Raw genomic sequence first — 22,555 nt, forward strand, 5'->3', positions numbered from 1 at the left:
TTACCTTTTAGATCTGCCCTATGTTTGATCTTCCTTATGTTCTCATTGAGGTTTGGACGTTTAAATTAGGATCCACACGTTTCATTTGTTTTATCCATAGTATTCACATGCCTCATGAAGGCTACAAATTTCATTTTTACAATCACCTCCGCATGTCTAATTTAGTCCTACACTTTCAGATTTAGGTCCATGTGCCACCTCTAGGTCTTCTTAACACGTTACATTTTAAGACCTCTCTTCACACGCCTCAATTTATTGCCTTCTTTACATGTTTTGTGAGGAATTATTTTAATTTAACCAAGACCTATCTAGTATCTTGCCACACATTTCAGCTTCTTTTTGTGCTTAGGTCTCATTCATAAGGTGGAAAATTGGACCTCATGACATTTCAATTAGGATTCACACACTTCATGAAGACTACACATTTCATTTTTCAGACCACCTCCACACGTCTAATTTAGGTCTACACTTTTAGATTTAGGTCCACACCTTTGATTCTTAGGTCCATGTGCCACCTTTAGGTCTTCTTAACACATTACATTTTAAGACCTCTCTTCACACGCCTCAATTTATTGCCTTCTTTACACATTTTGTTTAATTTGACCAGGGTCTATCTTGTATCTTGCCACACATTTCAACTTGTTTTTGTGCTTAAGTCTCATTCATAGGGTAGAAAATCGCACCTCATGGGGATTAATTTGTCCCTACTTTTATTGCATTTCACTTAGTTTGTATACCATGACAGAAAGTTGCAAGGCACAAGGATAAATTTCATTTCAAATTTTGATTTCTCATTGGTGGAAATCCAATAGGGATGGGAACAAAATCAATCGTTATAGAAATTTGTTCAACCTTTGCAACCTTATTTCCAAGTGAAAATTTGATGTGTATAGGGACATATCAGTCCTTATGGAAATTAATTTTAGCTTAGCAAGTTTTACCTTCAAGTGGAAATTTGATATGTATAGGGACTAAACTAGTCCCTATGAAAATTTGCATTACCTACAACACATTTTCCTCCAAGTGGAAACCCGACCTGAATAGGGATTATTTAGCCCTTATGAAAAATTGTTTCGTCCCTATGCAAATTGTTCAAATTTTTCAAGCTTAATCATTGAGTGGAGATTCGATGTGCATACCTGGACAAAATTAGTCCACATGAAAATCCATTTTTCCTTTGTAATTTTTACTTCAAGTGGAGATTCGACTTGTATAGGGACTTTTAATCTTCATTTTGTCCCTACTTTTAGATGTGATTTATCATAGGTAATTTGATTTCGAGGCTTGGAGCGGAAAGTCCATATGCATAGGGACAAATTTAATCCCCTTTTTTGTCATGATTTCTCATAGGTAATTTAATCTTGAGGTGAAAATCCATATGTATAGGGACTTTTTGATCCATGACTTTCCTTGATTTGTCCCTATGAATTTTTTTACTTAGTTTTTTCAATGTCACGAGGAGTGGAAATTTGACCTCCATAGGGACAAACTGATCCCTATTTTTGTCCTTATTCTTGTTCCAATCTCTCTTAGGAAAGTTGAATTTTGTGCTCTAAGTGGAGAATTGAATCTCATGGGGACTTTTGTTCCCAACTTTTGGTGTACCATCCCTTAGGTAAGTTGATCTTTTTTAGGGTGGAAAATCTACCCTAATAGGGACTTTTAAGTCCTTATAAAATTCTCATTACCTTCACATATTCTTATCCTAGTGGAAATTTGACCTAAGTAAGGACTGATTATTCCTTATGAGTTTTCATCGTTTCTTAGCATATTTTCTCCTTAAATTGATTTCCTTGGTGGAGATTTGACCTCCATAGGGACAAATTGATTTTCAACATCAATTTCTTCAATTCAAACCCTCGAGAGTGAAAAATTGACCTCCATAGGGGACCTTTCATCTATCATCGCATAATTCACATTAACTCACCAATTTGCACAACTTTGCATTCTAGATGACTTCTTGCAATTCAATAATTTTTTGCATTCTTTGACAACATTTCTTGCTTCATGACGACTTTGACAACATTAGCTAACTGACAATTTTAATCTTGATACGACACCCTATCATAAGCAAAGGTTAAAACCAGGAAATTACTGCTAAGCTAATGCAATCTAAGCAAAACATCTACCTAAAAAGTGAAAAAGTGGGGGTCCCCATTTGCAATGGGGCAATGTGTGAAAACATCACAATAATAAAATCTTAATATGGTATCAAAAGAGAATATGCATAGTCATGTTTGGTGGTCGGTTCCAACATGAGTCCACTAAAGTCTACACTAATCATAACAATGTGTTTCATTACACCAATCTCCACTTGGATTGTTCTCAATATACATTTAAATTTCAATTCAATGATTATATCAAATTACATCTATATTACAACTTGCAAAGAAGGAAGAAGGTCAAGTGTTGAGGAAGGTGAAAAAGCTCTCCAAGTGCTCACAAACAAGTCCACCAATCCCCAACGGTGGTTTGCAACACCACTTGACCATGTGGTACCTATAGGTCCACCCCACTGTGCTCATGGAGATAATCACAAGGCCCATTTACTTAAACAAGGCAAACAAGAATGCAATAGGCTTACACTAACACCATACACTGAGCATACACGACACATCAAACATACAAGAATGGAATGCACTATCAAGGATAGGAATGATACCAAATTGTGAATCCTCCATAAGGTCATTACTCAAGTCTACACATGGTTGGATACTAGAGACCAAGAAGTGGGAGTGTAATTGCATAGCTTGAAGGGACTGCTCATGCAAAATCGAGTAGTCCTTTCATGAAGACAAGGAGACTTGATCATGCCAGATCAACGCCCTATGGACGACCAGGGCTTCCCAATATGTCCTTAGCCTTTACAAGAACTCAAGGCATGCAAGGGGCATCCATAATTATCTTATTAGTGTGTTTATCCCATTGTTTTTAGTGATGTTTTCACTTATTAACTCAACTCTCCAATGAGTTACCCACCCTGGCCCCCATTGAGAGCCACTCCCCTTATTGACTCTAAATACCCGCACCCAAGCTCATCTCATTCCCATGAATGAGGAAAAATGCATAAACAATACCAATTTTAATGATAATACACAAAAATCTCATTTAAACAATGCATTTTAAATCACATATTCCCAAATACTCAAATGGCCTTAAGGGCATGGAATTGGATTCTAATCTATCCCAATTTGAAAATTACATATATAATATTATGACACCACATGAACATTTCATATTTTCAACATCAAATTATCACTTTTAACAAATGTCCAATTTGACTAAAACTAGTCATGGAGGCCATCTACCATTGATGAACCTCCAAAAGGATTAAAATCTCAAACATCATAAAATGAGAATCCAAAAAAACCCATTGATCTACAACTACACAAAACTCCAAAAATACAATAAAATTCACATTTCATCCATCCATAAATATTTTGGTATAGTTTCACCATATCAATCATAATTTTCAAAATTCAAACAATACATTTAAATAGTTTACTAAAAGACCAAATTGAATCAATGGGAGAGTTCTAAATCATTCCATAAACTATTCCAAATAAGATTTAAACATTCAAATTAATAAACAAGGACAAAATTCAAGATTCGTACCTTCAAATGGAAGAAATCTTCAAAATTAAAAAAGAGAACTAAACACAACGAGAGAATCTACAAAATCCAAACAACTCAAGGAACTCACCCACATGAGTCTTTTGAATTCCTACTTACAAAATTATATTCAACCAATCTTCCAATCTCAACAATAAAAAATGGCCATGTAGGATTTGGGAGCAAAATGTAGGAAAAATAAAACTAAGTATAGAGATAAAACTCCAATTAGCAATTATATATTTTTCTTTTGGAGTGAAAATATAATAAATAATAAAATCAAATTAAAATAATAAAATTCATTAAACTTCGAAAAGACCCTCAAATGACAAATCATTTAAATCTCATTAAATTAAATACATATAAGGCATAGTTCACATTAAATATTAAATTACCACTATAAAGGTAAAATATTATTAAAACACATTATAATAGTGACAATTAGCAACAAATTGATGATGCACATACTATCTTTATTGGTCATTCACAATGATGCATAAGGGTAACCATACATTACCAGAATGGTAACCTGAGGTATAATCATACGAATTAGGGAGAAATAGTCCAAATTAGGAATGATGGCTAGGGTTAAGCGATATATTAGATCATTGTGCTATCTCTTGTAACCATCGTCAAGGATGTCGGCATGCTCAAACTTATGGAGCCAAGTGGAGTCGATGACCTATACATGCATCAACCAAAACATACAAACACATGCGCATACATATACATATAATATAATATAACCAAAAGCATAATTAATCATTCCCCAATCAAGGTCACATAATAAACATGGTTAGCAACATCATATCTCAATAAATCATTACATCAACACAACATCATCAAGTAACCAAATCATAATCAGTATAACCAAAATATCCTCATAATATAATCCAAATATCATCATATAGCATCATGCCACATCATCCTAGAGTCTTCATACATATATGAACATCACTGACACTACAAGTGTAACCTACTATCCACATCAACAATGATATCATAGGAACAAAAGAATATTACCTGTAAGCAGGGTGCACCTCACAAGTGAAAATACAAAACAATGATATATGCATTGCCATAATATAACAGATAAAGAGTCAATCTTGGATCAAAATAAGAAAATGATAGAATGCAAACATGGGAGGCATTACATTCTCCCCCTAGGACTAGGCTTACTCTTGGAATTATGCAAATAGACAAGGGTACAACTCTCTCAGCTATGTAGCATCCTCCCATGTGGTTGAAGCCTCACCACTCAGGTCCCATTGGACCATGACTCTATGTCTTGACCCCTAAGGATCAACCTCTGATGTTGAAGGATGAACATGGACTCTGAAGAAATATGTATGTCCTTAACCTGTAAGGCACCTCAATCAAGAACTTATGTCACATGCATCGGGAACCTACTGTAAAGCGGAAAAAAATCGAACCCTAGTTGCTCTCCCCTCTCCAACTCCAAGGAGAGAGAAGGGAGGTCACTAGGGTTGACAGTTTTCACGTAGGAGAGACTTTACATTCAAAAGAGGGGTTGAAACCCATAAGATCCAATCCCACACAATGCAAAATTGGATTCTAAATGAGTTTCAAGGGTTAAGACAGCAAGGCTACCCTCTTTTGTAAAGAATGTGGATAGAATGATTAAGCTAGGAATGCATAGAAAGTGAGAAAGATTCACTTATAAACTAAGATAGGGATATAGGATGAAGCTGCGGACCTGGAATTAGCAGTAAAATGTCGAGACGACGTTGTCCTGCAATTTTGAGCGAAAGTTGACGGGACGATGGCGCTCGGCGTGCACACGGTCCTCCGAAAAATCCGCGAAACGAAGGGGGATCTGTTCGTCTCTGCACAAGGGTTCCAGATCTTCAATTTCAGCCGCGTACCTGCAACCTACACACAGAAAAGCGAAGACGATTGGGGGGTTAGGGATTAGGGGTTTGCCCTTAGGTCAAACCCCGGTTTTGGAATTAACCAAGAAATGAGAAATGCTGTAAATGTAAATGTTTGTAATGTAAAACAAGTACTAGTACCTTGTTGTAAGAATGTTTGTATTCTTACATGCGAAGGTGTAGATGTTGTTGTATGTTGTATGTGATCTCCTCTTCAATGGTTGAATCCTTTGTCTTGAATGCAACACTTAGCCTTGAATGGAGACTTAGAATGCTCAATTGCTTGAAGAAAATGCTTGAATGCTTGAATACTTGAATGTTTGAATGTTTGAATGTCGCTTCCGCCTTTTTTTTCCATCTTCCCAAAATGGGAGAGGAAATGTAGTTTATATACTTGCCAATTAGGGTTGATAGATTGATTTTTCCGACCATGGGCCGACAAGGAAAGAGTATTTTCCAATTTGCAAACATAAAGACCCGAAGCCCCATAGGAGACCGGGCCCAAAAATAGGGCCAGGGACCAGGGCGCTGGGCGCCCTAGTCCTGAAGGACCAGGGCGCTAGGTGCTCTGGTCCCACCTCCCGGGACAGCAGGGTGCAAGGAGGGATCAGGCAGGGTGCTGGAAAAATGCAGTTTTTGATGTCGTGGACAAGTTTCGGGGTCTCCATTCAGGTTCCATGTTGCGTCGCCATCGTGAAGACCTAAATGCAGTTGAAATTGCAAGTGTTGCAATTTTAGGATGCTACATTTAGCTCCCACTTTAGCGGGAGTATAAGCGTACGCTCATACTTCCGGTAAAGTACAAGGAAACAACATTGAAAGACTTTCACCACGTCAAGGAGGCAAGACACACCAAGCCCCTAGTGGACTAAGGATCTTACGACTTCGATTGACAAAGTAAAAGGGAAGATCATGAGGGAGAACCATGACTGTCAGTAGTAAGGTTCCCTCACTATGAGTCATGCAAGAGAAATACCAAAAATTTCGCCAAGAAATTTTCAAGTATCCTGAAGGGATAGACAAGGTGTATGCCCCCTACGTTAAAGCGATCACACACGCCTCAACGGGGGTGATTTCTTTAAGGTAGTGATACATATAGGAAATGAGCAGGGAAAGGAGTACGCTATCACAAAGATTTAGCCCTCAAGTGTGAGATAAACCCAAGGATAATAGATACAAAACACAAAGCACGAGGTGACTTCGCTTTCCTCGGGGTCAGTATGCTGTATGATAAGTCATGTATATATATCATATGTATGTATGCATAATTGTTCTTCATTCCCCAATCAAGGAAGGTCACCTAGAAGAAGGGAACACATGTGTCTTTTGAGTCAACATGAGAGAGACCAAAGAGATCTCAATGCTTTGCATCGTCCTCAAGTAGACAACACTAAGGACAACAAATAGAAGAATGATAATAACACATAGAAGAAGTAACAAAAGAGAGGAGGAGAGAATCTGCTATGCTAATGAAACTAGTCTAGCATGTCATCTACCCCCCGATCTTGCTGATCAATGTTTCGGGAAGGTAGGGAACATGCTAGAGGACGAACATTCAACACAGCAGATGGAGCTATCACAAGATCCAAACAAGGGCTATGTTCATGTTCCAAGCCACGTTGTTCTTGTATAGGAGCTAGGATAAGTGCTTTAGAAAATTCGTTAGATAAATGGTTATCAATATCAACAAGTTCATATTCACTATCAGAAGCAAGAGGAGTAACATTTTCATCTATACCGTCATCAAGATTTATAAAAATAGGGTCTTTAACTCGCACAGGATCAAGACCATCATGCATCTTATGTTTTGGAGATTTTGGAGAAAATGGAATAATGCTTGTTGAAGGTGTTTTTGGAGATTGCAAAGTTTGAGAAGCAGCTGCTTGAGCCCTAAGACGACACTTTCGTCGGCGTTCACGCGCAGAACGATTTCGTCTAGTCTTAGTAGGAAGTTGAGGAGATTGAGGAGGAGGAATGTTCTCATCCTTATCACTTGGGTGTTTGGGTTGTGGTCTCTTAGGCTGGATAATAGGAGAAGAGGAAGGTCTCTTCTCTTTATAAAAGGAAGGAGGAGGAACTGCTCCATATAAAGGAGGAATATTTGGTTTAGGAAGGAGACCAAGTCCATCATGACGAGGAGGTATAGGTCTACTTTTAGAAAGTTTATTAGGCATAGACATAGTCACATCCATAGGGATGGGTTGGGAATCTTCTTGAGGAAAGATGTTAGTTTTATCTTTCAAAGGAAGAACTTCCTTCTCAAGAACAATAGGAATATCAAGTTTGGGTGTTCTAGGTTCACTTAGAGATAGGATCATATTTGTTTTCCACTTTTGATAAGATTTGAAAAGATGATCACTTTGTGGAGGAAGAGATTGGTATTTTTTAGGCCAAAAGTAATCAATAGGAGCGCTAGAAGTTCTTTCAGCTGGTTTAAAGAGACTATGATTGACAGTAACAACTTCACCATTATGGGGAAATTTCAAACATTTATGAATAGGAGAAGCAATAGCTTTCATGGAAGATAGCCAAGGATAGCCTAGCTTCACACGAAATTGTTCAGATGAAGGAATAATAGCAAAGTTCACATCAAAGGATTTGTTATGGACCTCAATAGGTAATGTAATAGAACCAATTGCAGGAGGAGAAAATGCATCAAATAATTTCACAATCACATCTGTTTTGTCATAGATCACTTGATTCAATTGCAAAGTAAAAAGAAATTCTTCAGTAATAACATTAACCATGCACGAAGGATCAATAAGCACTCCACGGCAAGGTGTATTCTTGACTTTTGCAGCTATGTATAAAGGACCATCAGGTGCCCTGATAGTTTCACTAGAATCAAATGTGATGGAAGGTTATTTAGGGATTTTCTACTGCCCTACAAAGTTAATCACGTTCGGAGTCATAGACACAAGACCATCAGATGAGAAAGAGGAATCATTAGCCTCAATCACATTAGAGGTATGAGAAGGTAATGGATCGGTAAAAATATGAAGATTTTGGTTAGGAGGAGCTATAGATGTGTTGCCTTTATCATTCACTCCTGAAACAGAGATAGTATTATTATCAATCAAATCTTGAATATTACCCTTTAAAGAAAAACATTTTTCAGTATCATGCCCAGGTTGACGATGAAATTGACAAAAAGATTTGTTATCAAAATAGGGTGAATTAATCTTTGTAGGATCGATTTGCTTTATAGGAGGGAGAGTAAGCACATTTTGTTCCAATAACTTATTCATAATAGTATGCAATGATTCATTCAAGGAGTAAACTTTCTTTCTTTCTTTAAAAACTTAGAAATAGGAGGCACACCTGATGCTGCATTCACATTGTTGTTGATGATGTTTTCATTGAATTTAATGGACTCTCTGTTTGGTTTAAACTTCCCAAATGGTTGTTGACTACTATCACCCTTATCACTCGGAGCCATAGGATTTGCTTGTTCCATTTGACTCACAGTCAATTGATAATTGTGAAGAGTTGCACACTACTGTTGGAAAGAAGTAAACTCAGAAAACAGAAGTTTGTCTCGAATATCTTTTTGTAAATTAGAAATAAAGATTCTTTGAATATCATTGTCAGGCACTGGAAAAGAGATTTGAGCATACAAATGCTTATATCTACCAATGAAATCAGTCACTTTTTCTTTAACACCTTGTTTACAATGCATTAAATCAATCAAAGTAACTTGAGGACTTATATTGTTTTGAAATTGTTGAATAAAAGCATTTGCAAGTTGTTCGAAAGAAGTAATAGAATAAGAAGGCAACGAGCAATACCATTGTAGGGCTTTATCTCTTAATGTTCTAGTAAACAGTTTTGCAAGCAACCTTTGGTCATAAGAAAAATCGGTACATATTGTTTGAAAAGTCTTAACATGTGTTAGAGGATCACCTTTACCATTATAAAGCTCCAAATGCAGGATTTCAACATGTTTAGGAGGGATAGCTCGAACAATGTCAAGAGAAAGTGGGCTCGCAACATCAAATGTGGGCACACTAAACTTAGATTGATTCATAAAGGCAATTTGTCGTTGTAAAGAAGAGACAGTTTGTGCAAGATTGTTAATGGTCGCTTCAGTCGAAGAGTTCATATTAGACGTGTTAGATTGTGATGGAGGTATTATGTTATTGAAAGAAGGTATTGATTGAGAGTAAGGTGGCGGGACACTATGATAGTTAGTCATAGGAGATGATTGGAAAGGAGGAACACTACAAGGAGGAATGGAAATGTTAAATGAATTGCCCCCTTGCGTCATGTTCATTTGTGGAGATGTAATAGGGACACTCATTGAAGGAATGAATGAAGAAGTCAGATTGAATGAAGGAAGAGGGTTAATTGAAGAAGAAGGATTGCCCCCATGACTGGTGATCATAGGGGGAATGTCTTGTATAGAAGTAGCCATTATGTTTGATGTAAAGGTAGGTATGCTAGCAATAGAAGTTGTCAAAGGAATAGAATGATTGACTTGAGTGGGAGGTTGTGTATAACCTAAAGTTTCGACACAACTCTTCATAGGCATCGCATTCGAATCCACAATGTGTGCAATACCACGCAAAATATCAATTCCATTCTTATCACTTTGAAGCATATGTTTTAGACCCTCAATTAAAGGAAGAGCTTGACTATCGGGGTATTCTTGAGACATCCATTGTCGAAAATCGTCAAATTGGTTATCCAATTTCGAAAGTTGTTCTACAGAAACCTCATGGAGAGCTTCTTCGTCATTAAGAGGATTAGAGGAATTACCCATGTCCTCGTTAAAAAGGCTATTCAAATTAGGTTCCATCTCCTCGGTAATTAAACCTCGGAAAGACTTAATTCTAAGGCTTCGTCTAACGGGAATAGTGTAAGTAGAGCTTATTGTTGTAAAAATCATGCACTAGAGAGGGAGAGAAGATTTTGAATTTTAGAGGTAGCAAATTTCAATAAAATCAGCCAATCTCCTAGATTTAAGCTGTTAAATGCAATCACGACAATCTCCCGAAATTTCAGAAAAAATGTCAGGGACCGTGGCGCTCGGAGTGCACATGGTCCTCGCAACTTTTTTCGAAATTTTTAGGGATGAAAGTTATGATGATTTTAAAGCTAATCTGAAAAAATTGAGTGATTTTACGATCTGTAGATAGGCCAAATTAAAGTTGCAATCTCAAAATTGAACCCTACCCAGATTGTTGAAAAATGCAAAATTTGAATTTTGAAAAAGAGAGGGAAACTGAAATTTTGAATTTTATGATTTTAGAGGGAATACCAAAAGCAATGCAAGATTTGAAATTTAAAAGTTGACTCAATTTCACGGAAAATTCAATTTTGAAAGCAGAAATCAAAGTTGGTGTAATTAAGCACTTAATTTCAAAAGTCACAATTTGCAAGAATTTGAATAAAACATTGAAATTTCGAATGAATGCCGACACACTTTTCAGATTTAGGACAGTAAGAACATAATTTTGACACAAAATTTCAATTTCAACAATTTTTGAATGATTAGAAGCCTTAATCCAAGCAATCCCTAGACCAACTTTGACTTTAATTTTGAAAGTGTTAGAATTGATAAATTCAGCCAAAATTCTGGATTTTAGTAGAAAAATACAGTAAAATCTTGCTCCCGAAATTTCGAAAAAAATGTCGGGGACGATGGCGCTCGGAGTGCACACGGTCCTCACAACTTTTTTCCAAATTTTCAGGGATTAAAGATATTATGATTTTGTTGCGGAATCCAAAGTTACAGCCGATTTGGAGATGTTTTGATCAGCGAAATTATCGATCAAAGGTTGAATCAAGAGGGTTTTAAAAATTAGGGTTTTGACACTTAACCACTTAATTTTTAAAATTAAAGCACAAATATGGATTGATAATTTGCAATAGAAGGGGAGATCTGAAACAAGCATTAACCATTAAACATTTTGCAAGCTCAATTACTAAAAAGAAAATTTAGGGTTTTTTATGCAATTAACCTCTAAAATTTGCAAAAGATCAAACATGGAAATGTAATCAAGGCATCCAATTTTTAGATCTAACCATGAATAATCAGAAAGGATGTTCACGTCGGGTTCACCAAAATGTAAAGCGGAAAAAAATCGAACCCTAGTTGCTCTCCCCTCTCCAACTCCAAGGAGAGAGAAGGGAGGTCACTAGGGTTGACGGTTTTCACTTAGGAGAGACTTTACATTCAAAAGAGGGGTTGAAACCCACAAGATCCAATCCCACACAATGCAAAATTGGATTCTAAATGAGTTTCAAGGGTTAAGACAACAAGGCTACCCTCTTTTGTAAAGAATGTGGATAGAATGATTAAGCTAGGAATGCATAGAAAGTGAGAAAGATTCGCTTATAAACTAAGATAGGGATATAGGATGAAGCTGCGGACCTGGAATTAGCAGTAAAATGTCGAGACGGCGCTGTCTTGCAATTTTGAGCGAAAGTTGACGGGACGATGGCGCCCGGCGTACACACGGTCCTCCGAAAAATCCGCGAAACGAAGGGGGACCTGTTCGTCTCTGCACAAGGGTTCCAGATCTTCAATTTCAGCCGCGTACCTGCAACCTACACATAGAAAAGCGAAGATGATTGGGGGGTTAGGGATTAGGGGTTTGCCCTTAGGTCAAACCCCGGTTTTGGAATTAACCAAGAAATGAGAAATGCTGTAAATGTAAATGTTTGTAATGTAAAACAAGTACTAGTACCTTGTTGTAAGAATGTTTGTATTCTTACATGCGAAGGTGTAGATGTTGTATGTTGTATGTTGTATGTGATCTCCTCTTCAATGGTTGAATCCTTTGTCTTGAATGCAACACTTAGCCTTGAATGGAGACTTAGAATGCTCAATTGCTTGAAGAAAATGCTTGAATGCTTGAATACTTGAATGTTTGAATGTCGCTTCCGCCTTTTTTTTCCATCTTCCCAAAATGGGAGAGGAAATGTAGTTTATATACTTGCCAATTAGGGTTGATAGACTGATTTTTTCGACCATGGGCCGACAAGGAAAGAGTATTTTCCAATTTCAAAACATAAAGACCCGAAGCCCCATAGGAGACCGGGCCCAAAAATAGGGCCAGGGACCAGGGCGCTGGGCGCCATGGTCTTGGGGGACCAGGGCGCTGGGTGCCCTAGTCCTGAAGGACTAGGGTGCTGGGCGCTCTGGTCCCACCTCCCGGGACAGCAGGGTGCAAGGAGGGATCAGGCAGGGTGCTGGAAAAATGCAATTTTTGATGTCATGGACAAGTTTCGGGGTCTCCATTCAGGTTCCGTGTTGCGTCGCCATCGTGAAGACCTAAATGCATTGTGGATGTGAGATAAGCTAGGTGGCAGGGCAAAGTGGTAGGCAACATCACCAATCCTCTCAAAAATCTCAAAAGGTCCAACAAAGTGTGGTGCAAAATTAGAGCCTTCCCTTTAACAGATAGGGCTCTTCCGAGGATCCACTCTCAAGAACACATGATCACCTACCAAAAACTAATGATCTATTCTATGGGCATCAACATACTTCTTATTTTGGTCCTAAGTTGCGGTCAAATGCTCTCTGATGCAAACTACTTTCTGCTCCATATCCTAAAGCATCTCAAGACCTTAAATAATATGGTCTTCTAAATGATCTCAACTCAATGAAGTACGACACATATGACCATACAAATCCTAAAAAGGTGGCATGCCAATTGAACTATGGTACCCAATATTATAAACAAACTCAACCAGGTACAAATTGTCTTCCCAAAGAGACCGCTAATCCATCACATACATGCGAAAGTAAAATTAGGTTGGTCCCCTGTTATCTACCATACTGCCGCTAAACACGGTTGTGCAAGAATCACTCAATAATAAAGGGTGTCTGCCCAATCGGATACCTCGACATATATACATAGGGCATCTCTAGCCCGTCCTCTACCCACACCTCGCAATCCATATACGGTCTCCAAATGACCGTATCAATATCATCTAGTGCCCTCCACCAATGCTCTAGTTTTCCCAACTTACGTTGGACAACTACACCTATATACCCATAAGCATAAGCCCAACCAACTAGCCTATCCCTGTTTGCAAGCAGTCTCGACATGGGAATATGCTCTTAGGCCCACACCTGTAATAATGTCACTCCAACTGATAAACTAGTATATCCCAGATATACCACCTGGTGAAGCTCTCTGTATAAATGGGCCAACATACATGACCCCCATGCAAACCTATGTCCCTATGTCACCATGTCCTCCAACACCAATCCCCATCCAACAACTAGTCCCTTTGACCTACGGTCAAGACACAAAAACCCACCAATGAAACTTGCTAATACTGATGGTAGTGGAGCGTAACTTAAATCCAAAAACTCCTGCCACAAGATCTCATACCCACTAATCTCATCATACTAGAAGATACGATAGAGAGCCTTTGTCCCACCCTTCTCAATATGCTCATAAGGCAACAAAGCCCCAACCACAGGAGTCCACAGAATCTGATAACAATCCTCAGGTGTGATTGTCATCTCGCTAGTCACCAAGTGAAAGGTGTTTGTATCACTGTGCCACCTCTCTACCAATGTTGTCAATAAACCTCAGTTAATGATATATCGAGGCATGTCTAGTAAAGAGGACAACCCACATCTCTCAATAATATCTCTGTCAGTCTATGACAAACGTGGAATCAGTGACCATGGCCTCAGAAATCGCTCTCGAGACTAGAGCACACCAAACTCTGCCTGCAAATCAACAAGTATCCATCATCGGTTCCTAATATGATGAATGGATGGATGAAAACCACAAGCAAGAATAAAACCCTCAGCCTCCCAGCACTTCCCTCACCATTTGTAAGACAGACAGTCAATATATCAAATCAAAGAAAAATCAACTTGAAACAACAAAGCATAGCAAGAACACATCATAAACATATTCACATCAATCCGTGAAAAGAAATCAAAGATCCATATCGAAGTTCAGTATCATATCGAAATCAAAAATCAAGATCCATATCAGTGATCCATATCGACAATCAGACCCATATCGAGAATCAAATCCATATCAAAAATCAAAGACCCATATAAAAAATCAAGGACTCATATCAAAATCAAGGACCCATATTGAAAATCAAAGACCCATATCAATCAAGACTCATATCGAAAGCATCTCAAGGACTCATTGAAATTAGAAATCAAGATCCATATCGAAAGCATCTCAAGGAATCATATCAAAATAAATCAGGACTCATATCAAAAGCATCTCAAAGACTCATATCAAAATCAAGGATCCATATCAAAAATCAAAGACCCATATCAATCAGGACTCATATTGAAAACATCTCAAAGACTCATATCAAAATCAAGGACTCATATCGAAAGCACCATCCAGATCCATATCAAAAATCCATATTGAAAATAAATCAAGACTCAAATCAACTGAGCAATCCATATCAAAAGCAATTCATATTGACGACAACAAGACTCAGATCATCCTACAACAACATATCAAAATCAAACATCATCACAAATCAGGACTCACATTGGATCAGGAACCGTATTAGAGCAATTAACAGACACATATCAACATCTACGTAATCTATCTAATCTATTTGACTATGACGCATTCTTCACAATCACTTTTTTACCAATTTTGGACCCTATGTGCTAAACTGGGGCTCCTAGGCGCTAAGCTACCACCTATGTGCGAGTCGTTTCCATCAATGCGCTAGCCATCAAACCCTACGCGCTAAACCTATCCCACGCACTAAGTGGAACTCCAATTGCACTACCTTGTTTACCCAATGTGCTAGGTTATCCTATGTGCTACCCAACCTACCCATTGCGCTTCTATGTAGAACATATGCGCTAAATCATTCTATGCACTAACCTCCCCCAGACCGTGCTACAATGTGGTTCCCAGATGTTAAAACTCCTAGGGTTTTGCTACGCGTTAACACTCCTATCATATGCGCTATACAACTTACTCGATGCGCTAAACCAACAAAATCTGACCCAAAATTGAAAAACGTGACCAAAATAAATAAAATCAATAAAAAATGAAGATGAATTTTGGTCACTTACTGGTGGGTCATAGGCGATGGGTCTTCGGTGTCGCCTGACACGCTCAAATTTGTTCTAGAAGTATGGAATTGGCATCATTGTCAAAGCTCCAAATGTCACAATCACAAAGAGACAAGTGTGCAAATGATTTTTCAAAGTCACTTTTTACCTTTAAATAGGGTAAAATAAAAAAGGTTAATAAGTAGGGCATGTATTTTCCTTCCACTTTTTCATTTTTAACCTTATCAACATCATTTTTGGGAGATGAATCAATAATGTGCATTCAACGCAGTCAATATTCCCAAATTGCAATTAATTCAAAAATGCTCATTAACTTGACAATTTTTCACTAAATCATTGATTCATCTCCTGAGGGGGCATCATCAATATCGTTCATCAAATCTACATCTGGGGCATCATATCGACATTTCGACACACAACATCATATCGATCAAATTTTGATAGCATATCAGGCAAATTTTCTTTGAATCAACATGTGCACACATGTCATTTCAAAGAGGGGCAAAATGTAGACGTATAAATATGACCACTTTCCTAAATGAATATTTAATATTTATTTTAACCCCATTCCTCCTATTAATTAAATTCTATTTAATTAATTTCTTCATTTTCATCTAATTGATTAAATGAATTACTCAATTTATTTAATTAAGTTCACCTAAACCTTTTCTAGCCTTTAATTAAATAAATCACTTTATTTAATTTATTCGCCTTTCTCCCTTTTTAATTAAGTTTACATTTAATTAAATTAATCCTTGCAAATAAATAAATATAATTTATTTATTAAATCCCCCACTTGTATTTATGCAAGTTGCATCTATTTCCTTGAAATAAAGTAATTTTATTTTAATTAAAATCATCCTCCATCCACTTGCTTTTTCCTACATCTCCCACTTGTCTCTTAAACCCCTTCTAGATTATTCTAATCCCTTCCAATTTAGCCTAATTCATCTTCTAATTTTTGTTACATTCCTAAGAAAAGAGAAGTCACTTCTCAAAGCCTCCAAAGTCTTTGAAATGCATTAAAGGCTTTATGTCCTCAACAAGTTAACCCTCCAAGTATTCCTAACCATTAATGGTTAACTCAACCTTCTTGCATAGTTAGAGAATTTCCTCTAATTTAACCCTCATCTAACCCAAAGGTCTCATCAAGCATTCATGGCTTTAACCTTGGCTATCCCTTTAACCCTTGCACAAGAGTTTACCCCTTGGGCAAAATTTTTATCCATTGGATAACCTTAACCTAACCTTAAGCCTTACCTCCTAGGGTAACCTTCATGTCTTCTCAAGCATTCAATACTTCTTACATCTCCTCTTAAGCAACCTCTTGTTGACAATTGTCACCATTTCATTGGTGAGAATTGTAAACATGGATTGATTAACTTTCAATCCTTACCCTTGTTAAGATTATCCAATCTTGACCATCCATTGCCTTATTTTCCCTATAAATAGAGCTCTCATTCCTCATTTTCATAATCTCCAAGTTTTCATGCATCTACATTATAGCTTAAATTACTAATCATTTAGTATCTCTTTGTTAAATCATCATAATAGCATTTAGAAACATTTAAATATATCATAAAATATTCATGTTAGGATAGTATATCATTTTCTAGGATAATATGCTAGTATTTTATCATATCATCATCTTTATGCTAGCTTAATCATCATAGTTTCAATATCATACATCTTAGAATGTATTCATGCATATAAATCAAACATCACTCGTTCTTGGAGTTGTCATTCCTAAGTCACTTTTCTCAGTAATCTAATAGAAAAACATTGACTTTAGGGATCTTGTGAGATAGAGAACAATGGGACACTCCTTGGGAAGTTGAACTGGATGAATCAGTTCATATACTTGCACCAAAAGTCTCATTGGTGTGTGGGTATTTTGGATTTGAGTTATTTGTTTTCATCACCACATTTCCCCGCATACAGATACAATAAGTCAAAAGAGGAAAACTTCTCAGCTATAAAAATCTATTGTTAAAATGCTAAGAAAGGTTTGGTGAACATTGGTAAAAAATCTCGAACAATAGATAAGACCATTTTAAGAAGAGTGATGTTGACATTTTTAGTAAATGAAATATTGCCTCAAAAAATACAAATCTCTTCACTGTCATCTGAGTTTGGTTTTAGGAGAAGGACAATATCAAAATATGTGAAAAGGTGAAAGAGTTTGGATGATACTACCTCAAAAGGGAATTGAGAAATTATGTGTAGAGCTCCTCCTTTTGATAGAATTGAAGATGTTAGGAACTTGGTGACAAGTTTTTGGAATGATAATACTCTTCCTTCATCAAACAGTAGAGATGTTATCAAGTAAAGGATTGGCCCTGATCTTTATGATCTCCATGTAAAACATTGGTTAGACACAACAAACCATAAATTGTATGTGTTGTTTACTAAAACAAACTCTCAGATAAAGATTGGACAAACCATGTTTGAATGGTTAAGGCCATATTATGTAAAGGTAAACAAAGTCTTTGAAACTTGTTGTTGTCATTATCACATTGAATTTGATTTATACTATTAGGTGTTTCAAAAGATTAGAGAAGATAGTGATGGTTATAAAAAAACTCCTCCTAAACAAACAAATCAATTCATAGCATCCATCTTATGTGATAAATCAGATGATAATGCAACCGATCAAATAAATTGCATAAAAGGAATTTGTGGAACATGCGGGGATTTGGCTAAATTGCCTTTGAGAGATGAAGATGCTAACATGAGGAAGATGGTAAATTGCAAGAGTTACAAGTACAAAAAAATTTAATTTTTTTTTGGGAAGGAACCTACAAGGTTAGATTATGTAAAAGAAGAGATACCTATTGGAACATTTACGAATATTTTTCATAAGTTGATAAAACCATACATATGCCATGATTTTTTTGCCAAGTGGCAAGTAGAACAATTTAAAACATTAAGAGACACTTTACCACTTGGAATTATTCTATCCATAGTGGACTTCACAGAAAATCTCTCTTTTGCATATCAAAAAGAGATTCAATCAGAGTATTACTTTTCAAGACAAATCACTATTATGGTGCATGTGTGTTATTGACATGCACAAATGGATTTGGATGGTTTTGATAGTACATTTGAAAATCGTGTCATTAAGAAAGAGTACCGCTTCTATATCAGTGATGATAAGGAGTATGACACAGTTTTTGTACAACATTGCTTGAAGAAGTTTTTTGAATATTTGAAAGAGAGAGGCATAACAATAGTTAAACATTTTGTTTGGTCTGATGGATGTGCGACACAATTAAAATATTTGAGGCCATTCTATGCACTATGTAGATATCATCGAAATGATAAAATACCACATGTTTGGAGCTTTTTTTAGAGTGGTCATGCAAAGGGTGAACATGATGGTGCAGGAGCTTGTATCAAACATGCTCTAAGAAAGCATCAAATAAATTATACAAGAGATCGTATAGACGATGCACATGATATTTTTGAAAGAATTAAGAAACACTTTGTGCAACCTAATTATGCTAGTGAATCATCATCAAGAACATACAAGCTTATTCCATATAGAGTGTTTTGGGATATAACCAATACGTGTTCTCTTTTAGTGTATTATTTAAATATTTTTTTAATTTTTTAAAATGTTGCTAATTCAAATGTTTTAAAACAACTTGATCTATGTATTTTTGTGTACACGTACATTTTGCAGATGTGGATAGAAGATCAATGCATGGATGCAAGAGCGTGGAGAGGACAAGATCTTTGCATTGTGTAATGAGTACAGTTAATCACCCATGGACATTGTACACTAGGGATTATTCATGTTTTTGTTTTGATTGATTTTGGAAAACTATGTTTATTGCAAGAACAAAGAGCTTTGATATGTTAGTGAATGGAAATTGATGCCACTATATGTTTTTGACACATACAAGGATTCAAATGAGGACAAAATCTTTGAAGACATTCCTTTGATTTGTGTTGATTATGACCATATTTCATGATTGATTAAAAAAGGTGTATGTGTATGCATATATATAAATTTTATATATATATATATATATATATATATATATATATATATATATATATATATATATATATATATATATATATATATATATATATATATATATTAAAAAATGTTGCGTATGTAAATAAATTATATAAGTTTTTAATTGAGTACATACATTTTAAATTTATTTAACTTGTTTCAAATTGTAGGAGATACTTTTTCAGTCATAACAGAAGATGGAATATAGAAGGTGTTAGTTATTATTTATTGCATTGCATAGAAGAGAGAAAGGAAGTTAACAAAATCTGAAATGAGCAATGGAATGTCCTTTCCCACAGGTTTGAACTAATTTGAACGTTTAAATTAGTAAATTTCACACTCTGTCGCCTTCTTTAAAAGACAAAGTTCACTAAACAGTTGGGTAAGTGTAACATATACCACTTCCCTCTAAATTTTTGGTAGGTACAACTCCCTCCATTAGTTATTCAAGGAATAATCTAATTGATTTCAATTGGTATGCTTTTAACCTGAAAGCAAGTAAGGCTACCTACTTCATTCTTAGATGAGAGGCTAAAGATTTATACATATTTTAGAGACAATTTATTCTTTACAAATACTTCAACATGAGAAATGAAAATGATCGAAACAAAGTTCGAATCACTAGTTCAACGATCCATAAATAAAAACAAATGAGAAAATTAAACTTCTTCTCAAACACATATCTTTTCAAATCTCACAGGAAGGAGTCTCAGATTGATAACAACATTCTGCATCAAAAAGGTGATCACTGTTGTTTGATTAAATCAACATATGCAAAGATATATCACTACACAGATTCAAAACTCAAAGGTTTTCCTTCTCCCAAAAACAATGCGATCTTTTGTATATAAATATATCTCATGTAGCAAAGACACAACAATATATTCATAAATCCTTTTCAATTTCAGATTTCCAAAGTCTGATGACTTCCTTCAACAAAATAGAACTTCTAAAAACCAGAAAGAAAACTAAGTAAAATCACAAAATTCTAATCAAAATCTAACCCCTATTCTGCCTATCTTAATTTAATTTATAGTTTTTCAAACATAGGAGGTCTCCCTAAGAACTCGACCTCCTCAAATCAGTTATGAAAACCAACAAAATATATTTGGGACATATGTCCCGAAGTCATTTGCATAAACATGAAAAATACATAAAAACAGAGTCCCAATCAATGCGTCATGCTTCCTTTCCATCACCATCTTCTCCTCCGCTTCTCTAGGCGTCGTGGGCAGTTGCAAGTTCTTGTATTATGGATTGGTTCAGATTCTTCATAGCATTGAGCTTTGCCTTGGCAACCTCCTTATTCCATCTGTGCCTCACCATTTTTTCGGTATGCTTCGGTAACTGATCATTACCGACAAATACCATGGACTCAATCCAGGCAACCTGTGTTATATCCTCTGGGGTGAAATTGCCTTTCGCTTTGATTTTCTCCATGCATATCCTGAAATTCTTTATCGCATCCTACGTGTTCAGCCCACAAATCTCCAACTATCAATCGTGGTCCGGATTAACCACTTTGTTATCGTTAACTAGACTGCATTGAAGGTCTTGAAGTTCATACACAAAAGTTTTGGCATCGGAGATCACGAATTTGAAGGTGAGTACCCGCCACATTAGGGTCTTCTTCAAAATGAAGAGTTGGCATTCATTGTTTACCAACTTGATGGAACACTTTGTCAGAAACCGGGTGACTCCATACTCTTCAATCTTAGTGAGCATAGGCAAAACATTCTCCCATTTATGTTCCTCTTTCTCCCATGGCGAAGTCTGGTTCCGAATTTCCGTAATAAGGACCTGAATCTCATCACATAACTTCTGGGTGATTGTGATATATTTTTCTCCATCTTTGATTACTCCTTTGATCCATCCCTCGACAGCCTCTACAATACTTTTAGCTCGTTGAACCTGACTCATTAGCCTTTTATTTTCTAGTGAAGTAGGATCAAATTTTTCTGTAGCACGAGATACGGGAAGTGCTCCAAAGCAACTGATATTGTCAATGAATTGAGCAAGGATGTTTATGTGCCGCTTTAGCTCTTTCTTCTCCCATCCATCTTTTTTCGACCTGGTTAACATTTTCTTAGCCAACACCTAGAAGAAATGGTTATCTGAATCCCTACTCATGTTCCCAAGTTCTACCTTAGTGATCTCAAAATCCTCCATACTGACTTCTTTATCTTCATCCTTGGGCTTGTATGAGGCAATCTTGGTAACCCACTTTCCAGTTTCCTCATCATTATCCAATCAAGCAGTCATTTTGAACCTTTTTGGCTTGGGTCCCTTCTCTGTGTGTTTAACTACCATATCCTAAATTGGAATGGTCACAAGAATGAAGCTCCAATTTTTGTTCACTGAAGTCGTTAGCCACCTCCAAGTTGCACTCACACTGGCCGTTTCCCCGGTCGCTTTAGAAGGCAGTGTCATGGCTAGAGTAACCGCATGGGAGTCCATGGCATTAACGATATCGTTGTCAAGATCTTCAACTTCAAATATCTGAGCATCAAGAATTTTATCCTTTGCCTCTTTGGTTTGGTCCATTTTTTTCTATGCGCCACTTCGTGACCTAGTATGTCGAGGAGCAGGGAAATCCAGAGCCGGGTTAGGCTTGTGCTTAATATGAGATGGCTTTTTATCCTTACCTGCATGAACATGCATAGAAGCAAGATTAGAAAAAGACTTTGGTGGACACAGAGTAACATCACTATTTCTCACGGATTTAGACTTGGCGCCTAATTTCGATGCTCTTTTCCTTCCGACCCACTCTGCGATTCTCTCCAACACCCTTTTTGTTTTTAGCTAAAGATTGTCTTCTTCTTCGTCTTCCCAGTTGATATAGGACACTTCGGTTTCAGCCTGAGCTAAGTATCCCGGTTCAAATAGCTCTAGGTAATCCTCCTCAAGCCCATTTATGTCAAGTTTTACCTGTAGTGAAATGACTTGCTCCAACACCATCATATCCTTTAGCCCATGGGACCCACCTAAGTG

This window comes from Cryptomeria japonica, chromosome 10 (genome assembly GCF_030272615.1).
Source record: "Cryptomeria japonica chromosome 10, Sugi_1.0, whole genome shotgun sequence".
Taxonomy (NCBI): Eukaryota; Viridiplantae; Streptophyta; class Pinopsida; order Cupressales; family Cupressaceae; genus Cryptomeria; species Cryptomeria japonica.